General features: G+C 41.9%; 1 protein-coding gene across 1 annotated transcript in view; it reads right to left on the reverse strand.

The window, feature by feature from the left end:
- The window catches only part of PRKCH (protein kinase C eta), a 656,855-nt gene that overhangs the window by 462,815 nt on the left and 181,715 nt on the right, over positions 1–12,325 (reverse strand). The gene's annotated exons all lie outside the window — the stretch shown is intronic.

The raw sequence follows: 12,325 nt of genomic DNA on the forward strand, positions 1-12,325 counted from the left end.
CAGTTTTGACTCGCCATAAAGTAGCGCTGAGGGTTACTATACCTGCTGCACACAACAGATCTGTATTTAATGTGGGTAGCTGAGTGGGTTAGAAAAGTAATCCTTTACCAGCGATCTAAAGCAAATGCAATATATATGAGAGAATGGCTAGGGAGAGAGGAGAGGCATTTTACCAAGTGGCAGTGAGGCATTCCAAGGCGGAGGTCATGGCGGGGTGCCCAAAAAGATTGTTGCACCGGGCACCACCAGCACTAAAGCCGGCCCTGCATATGAGGTATCCAGGGCAAAATGCTGGCTGTAGCGCATTGGAAGTAATTCTTCACATAAGTGGTACCCATACGACAAAGTTGGCACTGCCACACTAGAGGTAACTCTTGATGTATGGGACACCCATGGGAAAATGCAGGACCTGGCACACAGGAAGACATTCTTTGCATTAGGGAGCTCAACAATGGCATATAGGAGATGGGGTTAGTCTGCCATTTCAAAATGCTGGTCATGACCCACTAGAGATCATTTTTGGCATGGGGTTAACCACAAGTCTTGGCATAAGTAAGCGCCAATGGCATATTGGAGTTATTCATAACAAAATGCTGGCCCAGGTGCAAGGGAGGACATTTTTGACCTACAGTGGACATTCACCACTGCTCATTTTGAAAGAAATGGGGTCAACCCGGGCACCATCAGTATTCATTGGCATGTCATACCAAAGTATTTTGTGCAAATTCATGTGAAAAGTTTGCTTTAAAATGCACTACTGACTACAGTTGTTTCAAAATGTTCTCAGAGCAAAACCCCTGGTAATATGCCATGTAGACATTTGGCTTATTCGATCGCTCGAATTTAATTTGGGTCACGTATTATGCCCCACCTCTTTCAAAGAGCCATTGATATGGTGAAAATTCACTAAACAGTTAATAAAAGCATTTACTTATAAGCATGTTGGCAGCTGCATTTGTGAATCGAAAGAATAACATTCAGATCGCACATCTGAGCAATTTTTCAATTACAAAGTCAACTTTTGTGTTGGCCTCTATCAGGCCAAAGACTTATCTAAGCCAATATTACGACTCCCTTTCAAAACAAAGGGAGCCTAAAATGCTCCCTTTTTTGGTCCACAGGCTTTTCTTATTTTTACATCCTGAAAGTGAAAAAGGGCCACAGCATAGGATACTACCCAGCGAGAACGACCAAAAACATTGCCTTGTCCACAGTACTGGCAAAATACGGCCTTTTTGTACTTCACACATATGTACAGTGCACAGCATATTGTCAAAGACTATGGGGCATATTTATACTCTGTTTGCGCCGAATGTGCGTCAAAACTTTTGACGCACGATCAGCGCAAACCCTGCCCCATATTTAAACTTTGACGCCCGACCCCGCGTGCGTCAAAATTCCACCATGTGCGTAATTTTTGGGAAGGGGGAACCAGCCTTGCGTTAATGATATGCAAGGTAGGCGTTCCCTTCCAAAAAATGACTTTAAGGCCTGTGCCCCTTATTTATACTCTGGCGTCATTTTGATGTACAGGAGGGGGTGGGCCTTAAAAAACGGCGCACAGCCTGATGTGCGCCGTTTTTTAATGCCTGGGTAGGGCAGGCTTTAAGGGACCTGTGGGCTCGGAAGGAGCCCAGAGGTGCCCTCCCCTGCCCCCAGGGACACCCCCTGCCACCTTTGCCCACCCCAGGAGGACACCACAGGATGGAGGGACCCATCCCAGGGAAGTAAAGGTAAGTTCGGGTAAGTATTTTTTTCCGATTTTTTTTGTGGCATTGGGGGGCATGATTTGGGCCCCCCTACATGCCACTATGCCCAATGACCATGCCCAGGGGACATAAGTCCCCTGGGCATGGCCATTGGGCAAGGGGGCATGACTCCTGTCTTTGCTAAGACAGGTGTCATGTCAGTGGAGGTTGGGCGTCAAAATAAATGGCGCAAATCCGGTTTGAGGCCTGAATTTTGCCTCAGACCTGACTTGCACCATTTTTTGACGCACAACCCCCATTTTCCCATACGCCGGCGCTGCCTGGTGTGAGTCATTTTTTTTGACGCACACCAGTCCGCAGCGCCGGCTAACGTCATTCCATTAATAAGGCGCCCGCATGGCGCGTTGGAATGGCGTTAGCCGGCGGTAACATTTTTGACGCACAACTGCGTTGGCGCAGTTGTGCGTCAAAAAGTATAAATATGGGCCTATGTTTTCCGCACATCGCCACAAGCCATTGCCACCCCCCCAGGCAATGTAGGCAGGGATATTCTACCCAGAACAGGTCAACATAGTCAGTGCACTGGAGCTACACGACATTCCAACAGACCATTGTCTGAAAGCACTGCAGACAGGTGATAGGCACTAGTGGATTAACCACAGTTTAACAAAGTATATACCCTGAGAGCATGTCCATAGTCCATGCCCTGGAGAAAGTGTGGGCTGGAGCACTGATCAGAAGGCATAGGCACTTTGTAGACCTGCCAACTCACATAGTGCCACAGTGTGTCACACAATTCCATTGGTCTTCACACAGTCACCCAGTGAGGAGTCGAAATCACACATTGGCAGGAAAGAGGAGCTGGAAACCAATGAAAGTGTGGATTTCCACCCTCTCCTTTAAGGCTGTAATCCGCTGATGTCAGTTAAGAGGTGTGAAAACACCCCAGGACATTGACTGCAGCCCCTAGCAACCTACGTGTTTTAGTTTTTTCAGAGGTGGAAGGAGGGCAATGGGGCAAGGCATGGGGCACATGGGCCCCAAAGGTAGTTCTGCATAAAGCCCGCCCGTTCCTAAGCCACTCCTCCTCCTCACATGGCGATTTATATTTTCAGGTTGGCAAGTCTGACTTTGTTCCTGTGTATGGTGCACAGAGTGCATTGTTTTCCATAAAAAATGCGACATACATGCTGCTATTAGACAAACACAGGTAGTGGGGAGGGTAACATGGATTTACATCTTGTGCAGCAGCGAGGTCCAACGTATGTGTCAATATGGGTATGTTGATGCAAGATGGGAGATGTGGACAGGATCTTCCTCGTAAAATGTCACGTGTGGTAGCTGGCTAAGTGGTCGGATAGGTTCAGTTCGAATTGGATAATATCCTGACACAATATTTGGGGGAGAGACCAACGCTTATCACATCACAAACAAACTGGCTGAGGAATGATTGTGGCTGGTCTAAAGCTTCGACTGAAAGCTATGCCCTGTAGGCACTGCAAAGCCTGGACACAGGCCATTTTCTGAGTGCCTTTTATCCTAGAATTATCAGGCCACAAAGCATGGGCAAAGGCTCAGCATGCAGGCGGGCCCTCTGCCACTCTATGTACCACAAGCTTTCCCTGTCTCTGTATAGTCATAAGATAAAAATGACCAAGAATGAATTATGTGTTTTCTAATTATCTGATAAAAAGAAGTGCTTGAAATTAAAAAAGAAAGTCTAATTAGCCGGACGCGCACCCAAATTGTTAATATTATTATCATGATCATCATTACTCATATTTTGATTATTATTATCAATAATAATAATAGTAATAATAGACATGTTGTGACCTAATTGGAGGTAATGACCTCATTGGATAGGACGCTGAGTTGGCATTGCTGGGGCTCGATCATGGTCTATGGATCACAACAGAGGTCAGCGCCGAGTATTAACTATATGGTAATATAAATTTGATGATGTTCAGCAGTGGTGAACTTCAGAGTCTCCTAAAATGTCCCACTCTTGTATATTATTAAAAAGATTGCAGAGGACGAAATCCATGAACTCTTCAATGAGGGGATTACGATATGTTCGGATTAAATTTATATTCTGTTGTTACTCTAATTGTTTGTTGCCATCAAAAGGTGATTTCCGAGGGTGCAGCTCAATTTAATGAAGTAAGCCAAAAGCTGGACATGCAGACATCTTTTATATGTTATCTTGCCATTGTAGTATGTGACTTTAAAGCTTTAGCATGTTATTTCAAACACAGTTCTGTAGTCAACAGAACAGCAACACTATACTCTAGATTTATTGTGATGAATTTGTTTAGATTCATTTAGACATTACAATTTCATTTTCTTTCAGCCAAGGCAATAGAATTTGTTGCAAGTACACAGCGGGATGAAGTATTTACCAGATCCATTAAATACCAACTGCATTAAGTTTTTAATCAAAAATGGCGCACAACATGCAGAGTTAGGCCCTAGGACTCTGATTTCCGAATGTTGTGCCCCAGTGATTACTAAGCATTTTTCTCATGGAAAATCTCGAGGTGCAGTATTAGTCGCACTCCGTAATTACTCAATGCCAAGTATTCCACGGGGCTCGGAATGCGATCCCTGCTAAGCAGGTGTTTGTGCAGGTACTGACATTTTTTTCCTATATTCGTAATTGGTGCCACAAATTTAGGAATTCTATTGTGACTACTCGTATATTATGATTATTTAAATTCAGTCTAATGCTAGGGAGGATTCTGTAAAAGCATTAAAAGTAAAAAAAAAAAAAAAAAAAAAAAAGCACTAAAGGTTGCTACTAATCTGGAGAGAAATGAGTGGGCCGCGAGATAAGGCTTCAAACACTGTCTCAAACAATGTCAGAAGCTGTGAGATAATGCTGTATTGTCTCACGGTTGACCCGAGTGTGATGCTTTTTTCCGTAAGGGAAGTGGTTTTTGCAAACCTGTGAGATATGATAGGGCTTGGTTCAAATGAATCACTGACAGAATAATGAGCTATACAAAGCTGGTGCACTCATCTACCGAGCGTTTGATTCTTCATGAGGACCATTTCTAAACCATTTTTTGTATAATTAGTATACACTTTGGGACAGACTTACTAACACTAGCACAGAGCAGCAACTGAGGGGCATATTTATACTCTGTTTGCACCAAATTATCGTCATTTTATTTTACTCTTATTCGGTGCTAAACTAACTCCATATTTATACTTTGGCGATAGGCCCGTCTAGTGCCAAATTTATGGAGTTAAAGTCATTTTTTGGACGTGGAAACCTACCTTGCCTTAATGAGATGCAAGGTGGGCGTTCCTGTGCAAAAAATGACTCTATGGCCTTAACGCCATATTTATACTCCTGTGCAAAAATGGTACACGGGAGGGAGGAGGGGTCAAAAAGGCATTAGGGGACGTGTGGGCCTATTTCCATGGTGGAACACCATGGAATAAGCCCACAGGTGCCCTCCCCAGGCCCCAGGGACACCCACACCAGAGGGACTACGGAGGATGGAGGACCCCCATCCCAGGTAAGTACAGGAAGGTATTTAATTTTATTTTTTAAAGTGCCATAGGAGGCACTGAAATGGGCCCCCATAAATGGCACAGGGTGCAAAGGCCATGCCCAGGGGACCCCTGTCCCCTGTGCTGGCCATTGGGGTGGTGGGCATGACTCCAGCCTTTTCTAAGACAGGAGTCATTTGGCATGGTAGGTTTAGCACCATAAAATGACGTTAATCTGGTTAGAGTCATTTTTTTTACTCTCACCTGCCTAACATCATTTTTTGGTGCAAAACCCCCTTCTTCCATACCGCCAGCCCCACCGACTAACATCATTTTTTTACGCGAACCTACCCTTTGAACCGGCTTGCACCATTCCATAAATATGGTGCCCGGCTGGTGCACAGAAATGGTGCAAGCCAGTGCTAAACTTTTTGGTGCAAAACTGCGTTAGTGCAGTTTTGCACCACAAAGTATAAATCAGAGCCTAAATTTTCTGTGCTGCGTTGTGCGAAAGGGAAAGAACAGAACAGCACCATATCTACAAATATATGGCGCTGTTTCCACACATTTTAGGCAGTCATACTCCAAGGCCCAGACTTTGCACTGTGGTGCAAGAGGGTGTCCATTCAATAAGCATAGGATTTAGTTCAAAATCTATGCATTAATGCATTTCCCACTTTGTGCGTGTGTTGTACTGTGCAGCACACATGCAAAGTTGGAAAAATGTGGAGACTTTTAAAAGTTGCTCCACTGCTACGCTTGCCTCGAGAAGGTGTACATTTTCTGTAAATCCTGTCAGCAAATGCCAGCATACAAGGGTTTGCTTCTAAACACATTGGTGGTTGCACGGGAATTCCTACGTACCAGCAACTCATAGAAAACGTCCTTGGTGAAAATAGCACAAAGTGGCACATAGTGCTACTTTACCTTACTTCATCTAAATTTACAATGCAAATCATGATTTGCTTCGGAAAGTAAACTTCACCATAGCCCTTTGTGCTGGATTTGCATCACTTTTGTGATAAAAACCCAGCACAAATTATTAGTAAATATGGATCCCAATATACAGAACAATAATATACGTAAATCGTAGCTTAAATATTTTTAACACACAAATCTAACAATGACCCACTTATGACATTCTATATACTGATCATCTTTAATTGAGCTGCCTACTGTAAAAAAATATAAAGAAATGCTCTCTTTACTCAGTCATGCATCTGTAAAAATCCGCCACAAAAAACATTCCAAAATGTCCCTGTGTTCGACGACACCTGCTTGGATTTTGAGACTCTTTTACAGCATTCACCAAACTTACTCTTTCAGAGGAACAGAGAATTGAACAGCATTAAGCCATGTGCAACACCCAATATTTATTAAGAAGACTGGAAGACAACAAGTTAAGTATCCCTTCTAGAGAGGGATCAAAATGAAAGGGGGTGGGGTTCCCATGGGACAGGAATAAGTAGATCATGGGATAGTTAGGAGTACATTGTATAAAAACTCCAAAAACTCCAAATGAAAATTGATTTGGATTTTATGTAGAGTTCCAGAGATGTGGGGATTGGTGGCAGGGTGCATCAGGTAAGCCACATAATTGAATGAGAATAGCTTTTGGCCAGGTAGTGCTTAATTTGTCTAAAAAACATAATATTGGTGTCCAATGTTGTTATAAGGATCCTGCCACACAGCTGCCGAACCTCAACACTGCCTAGGCCCAATTCGCCTTCAAGCTACTTTCTTCCACTACCGTACACTTCATCTTTCTTTATCGCTTGCAGGTTATTTTCCCTTGATTGATCCCTTAGTTACTGCTTCTTGCATTTTCTCATTCTTTCTCACTTTTCTGCCTTTCTCTTCCTTGCTCTGGGTCAAAGGCTGATGATTAAAAATACGGTCTGCTGGCCAAGAATGTGAGCTGGTGCACACAACCTGAACCACCAACATGTATTTGGCACTGGGCGCGGTGGAATGCTGAGCAACCGCATGGTTAAAGACAGTCAGCAATCTGATGCCTTCTGGCTCTGTTCGCCTTGTAGAAATAGCATAAATATAAATACAGTACATGGTGACTGAACACTTCTTAAGAGTCAGTTTGGAACACTTAATCAGTTTCATAGTTTTGTAAGCATTTCTGTCTACGCATTAAATACTATTATACTACCACTGCTTTTCTGGACAAAACCACAACTGCTGTACAACATGAAATTATATTTGAAAACCCCACAAAGTTCAACAAATACCAGCAAATAAACAAAGAATGAGAGCTCATCAACGACGCAATTACTAATAAAAATATGGCTTCATGTAAACGGAAGGGGGAACGACAAGTCACTTTGTGCAATATTTCTAGGGAAAGAAAATTGACAGAAAATGTCAAAGTGAACTGTAAGTACAGTGACATATGTCTAGCCCCCCCTATTTTCACATTTACTTTTGCCCCGATACTGGTCAACAACATCTTCATGGAACTACACAAATACAAAGCAGAGATTACAAACTAAAGGGCACACCCAGACAGCCGCCTGCTGATAGGTACAGCGAGTAGTTCTGTCAGAGATGAAAACTAGAATGCAACTCTTATTTCACCAAGTAATATAGCACCGCAATGGGAAACAGTACAAAATGTGTGCACAGACGTTTGCACTAGAACAACTACACCTAATTTACTACAGATATACATAAAAGGGCCATCCAATGGTGAATCAGCGGACATTGTTCTCGTTCTGACAGAAGAAGAAATCTTCATTTGCATGATTAATTAAAATCTTAGCAAAGGGGGAGGAATGAAGGGAAAATAGACAAATATATGAACACATTAAAATATGTGAATAAAATCAGCCCCACTAAATTTGTGCACATGTATGTGACACTCTGCAGGGATCCGTTAAAACTATTATAATAATAAAAATCCCTAAAAGGTGCTATACAATTTGAATCCACAAAATAATCCATTAAATATAAGATGCTGGTAAAGGGGAAGTAGACAAAGATGGATAAAGTCTTCAAAATACATAATTAAAGTCGACCCCGCTAAGTTTCAGTATGTATATTTGATGATTTAAATGAATCCATTAAAAATAATGCATGTGTAAAGTCCCTGTAAAGTACAATAAGATCTAAGAAAATTAAGAGATAAATACAGGTGGCTTTACTAAGATAGTACAGTCTCTGTAGAGGAAATAGCTGGATCAACATAGAATTAAAAAATGCTATAAAATTCCATGGTATATAAATTATTAAAGTTATTGGAAGCACAAGCCTGACTGGTCATCTTCAGCACACTGTACCTTCAACTTTACTACAACCTCTATGCTAAATCATATCTGCACAGTCATACCTGGACGGTGCTTCCAACGGACTTTGCTTTCTCTACTATCACACCTGTATCTGTTAGATATTTAGCATGCAGGGTTAGAAATTTCACCAATTTACAATTTGTATGTGGATCAGATGATCAAACACTTTCATTACTGCCGGCCGACAGAAGCGCACCCCACTTATAAGGAATACTGGTCTCAACAGTTGACAACGACCTTCCCTAAGGGCCAAGCAGATACAAATCAAATGAACCATATCCTCCGTCCCAGCACTGTATAACCTGCATACCGTCTCACCACCGTTCTTCCATGCTGGTTGGTCCGCTAAAGATGGTAGGAGCCCTAATCGTATAGCAAGCAGCTGGCGCTTCAGATATACCGGGTACGTTGAAATCAGATACTGTGCTGGCACTAATCTGTTCTTTTTCTGAAATTATTAACCAAAACAGAGAACTGTGGCTTCTAATCAACCTTGAACAGGCATATCACCTGCAATGCTCTAATATACGACCTCGGTACCGTATATGTAGGGTTGAATTTGCTAGTCAAAACTGGCATGCCCTGTGATTAACTGCCATTGTTATAACTCAATTTTTCTTTTTATAACACTTACATTCAAAGAAGAGATCCACCACTAAGTCACAGTAATATGTGAGAGGAGCAGTGGGATGGGCAGTGCTTCATTTGGAAAAAAGCAAGTGCAAGGGTCAAAGGTTGATTTTGTAAACAAGTCTCAGTGCTGCCAAATGCCATGCTTGCTGAATACCAAGGCTGCTGAGAAAACCTCATAAGATATCCAAGTATGACCCAGCACTTAATTTTGCAGTTTTTTTTCTTCAGACATAAGCAATATATCATATATAGTTCAAATCTAATGAATGAAGGACACATCACAGTCAAATATAAAGTCATGTAAGATACATCCTCCAAAGAAGTCACGATGATCCATGGTCTGATTCAATGCGTCATCCTTTATTAACGAATACGTGTACACACATGATTTCCATTTGTAGCCAAAGGCAACACATTTATTTCTCTAGGAACTTCTTCAGGGTTTATCAGTACCTGTTGTCAAATAAGGAACACATCTCTTGTAATCCATATACACATCATATCGAAAGTATGGGTATGGTCACCACAGATCACTTCCAAAATCAAGGAGTACCTGACATACAGTGTGCTCTCTGCGTTCCTGGTTCCAGAATGCGCCTCTTTTTAAATATTTTATACTTTCTTCTTACTTTTCCCTTTCTACCATTCAACTGAATGGGGGGGAAATTTCCTTGGACACTGTGTGCACTTGAGAGCAGTGTTGATCCGCTATACGAGCGATCATCATGAGTGAACTATCGCATTTCGGGGAAGTTGGAGGCAGTGGAGAGGGTTTGTTACTGTGAGAGGTAGGAGCTGTTGAGTTCCAGCCAGGTTCATCATCAGAAAGAGAAACTCATTTTGGCAGCGTTCTCTTTCTCGTTCTCACTTTTTACCTGCATTGTGTCAAAATAAATTATGGGCAAATATACTGAAAGTTCTATATGTAAAATAAGTACCAGCAGTAAGTGGCGAATTCACTTCACCCCCAATATGGTTAGTTAAATAGGCAGAGAAAATAACACAATTAAGTGCTATCTGAAATAGTCATCAAATATGTTCACACGTTAATAAATTCGTGTGCACAACAGGGGAAGATTTATTGTTAAGGTCGAATGGCTTGAATCCTTACCTAACGCCATTAGTTAAATTTCGTATGTATCGTACAAAAAGGCTGCCGCCCTGTCAACAAATATTATCAAGAATACGTGGTGCGAGTACAGAAAGCAAGAACCTTGTCAAAAGCCATTCACACAAGTATGATGCAATCTTGAAGACAATGCAAAGGCAGCTTGACCCTGACATCCTGCTAGAACCTCTCTTACAGTCAGAGAGATGTCTTGCAAGGAATGGCAAACATCTCACAGGCTACTTACTAGCAGCAAAACCCGCGCTGCCTGCTTTTCAAGTTCAAGGTGTTGATCGGTGTCCTTAGCTGCAGTACGCCTCCTACCTCTTTACAGAGTAGCTAAATCCCGATGGGTAATTGTGTTTCACAGAAGATTCCAAGCCACGATTATACATAAATTCTCTACAAACAGACTGAAGGAAACTAAGGTGTGAAAAACACATGTTGACCAAATGTTTTTACTGCACAATCTGACATGAGGAAAATCATAATATTTATTGCATATTAAATCTATACCCTCCCAGGCCAGAGCAATTGACCAATGCTGCTAATTCGGATCCGTTGCTTTTTGCTTGCTGCTCACTCGGGTTTCCTTGAAGTTTTACTTTAAATGGCACTTTAGGATTTTTTAACTTTTGAACAAATATTTTTATTTGTATTTTATTTTACTTACTCTTCACTTGTTGAGTTGATCCTTCGTGTGTGCTGGTTGGGTCAGTGGGGTCTCTTTTTTCTCCAAGCCCCGCCAGTCACCTGCTATCTGTCAGTCTTTCTTCACACTTATTTCCACCACTATGTTAGGTAAGGGACCCATGCTGTTTCTAATTTTGTAGGTCCTTCTCATGACGAAAATTGTTATTTAAACACAGTGGCGCCACAGCAGGTGTACCAATGGCATATCAAAGGTAAGTCCGTCCTTGACTGTCCATGCCTGGACCTGACCCAAGACCAGAAACCCTTTATCTGCTGCACTAGAGGTTAGGAGATACATCATTCGTTCTCTGCACTAAGCTACCCCTTCTCACTCTTCTTCTATTTGTTTGAGGGATGTGGTTAATGATTTCCTATTCCTGAACCAACACCTTAACTGTAAAAAGAAAGGCAAAGTTGTCCTGATAGAGTAACATGCACACTCCTCTGGAATTATAAGCTAACTATCACCATTTTTAATGCTTGGTCACTTGTTGAGGATAGTGGTGGAGTGTGTGTCCTTATAATGAAATATGTCCTAGATTGTCTCTTTATTACAGAGATTTGGCTGAGAGGTGACCCCAAGCCAGAGACAGAACAAACAACTCCAGTGGGCTACTGCTTTAAACACCAAGACTGTCCACATAAAAGGGGAGGAGGTAATGCTTGCTTTTTCAAAGAACATCTGCAGATTGTAAACTACACATATTTCTCCCATCAAGGATGATGAATACATGGCTATCACAATTATGCCATCTGACTCGTTTGTGGTCAAATATATTGTGACATAGAGGCCAACTGGTCAGGCTTACGGTGATCTTCCCTCAATTTTTTGCCTTCCTCCTCCACTTTTTTCTGATTCCATTTTGGCTGGCAGTAGGACTCTGTGTACTTTACCACTGCTAACCATTTCTAAAGTACATGTCCTCACCCCTTAAAACATGATAATGTTGGCTTATACCCAAGAGGCATAATTAATTTACTCATAGGTCCCCAATAAAGCAGCACTACATGTGCCCAGGGCATGTAAACTAACTGCTACTGGTCGAACTGCAGCACTGATTGTGCCACTCACTTAAAAATGTAACTGGCCAGTCATTGCAGAGTCTGTGTAAGTGCACTTTTGAATTGCCAATTCAACCTGGCAGAATAAAACTTTTTGCCAGGGCCAAACCTTCCTTTTCAATACATATATATGTCACCCCTAGGGACAGCCCAAAGGGCAGGGTGCAAAGTATTTAACAAGTAAGATATGTACTGTTAATTTTTACATGTTCTGGTTGTGAAAAATTCCTAAATTTGTTTTACATTACAGCAAAGTCTATCTCTGCCCTACGATAACACTGGAGTTGCCTTATTACAATTTAGAAGTGTAACTTCCTAATGGA

Source organism: Pleurodeles waltl, chromosome 9, assembly GCF_031143425.1.
Source record: "Pleurodeles waltl isolate 20211129_DDA chromosome 9, aPleWal1.hap1.20221129, whole genome shotgun sequence".
In the NCBI taxonomy this organism is placed as follows: Eukaryota; Metazoa; Chordata; class Amphibia; order Caudata; family Salamandridae; genus Pleurodeles; species Pleurodeles waltl.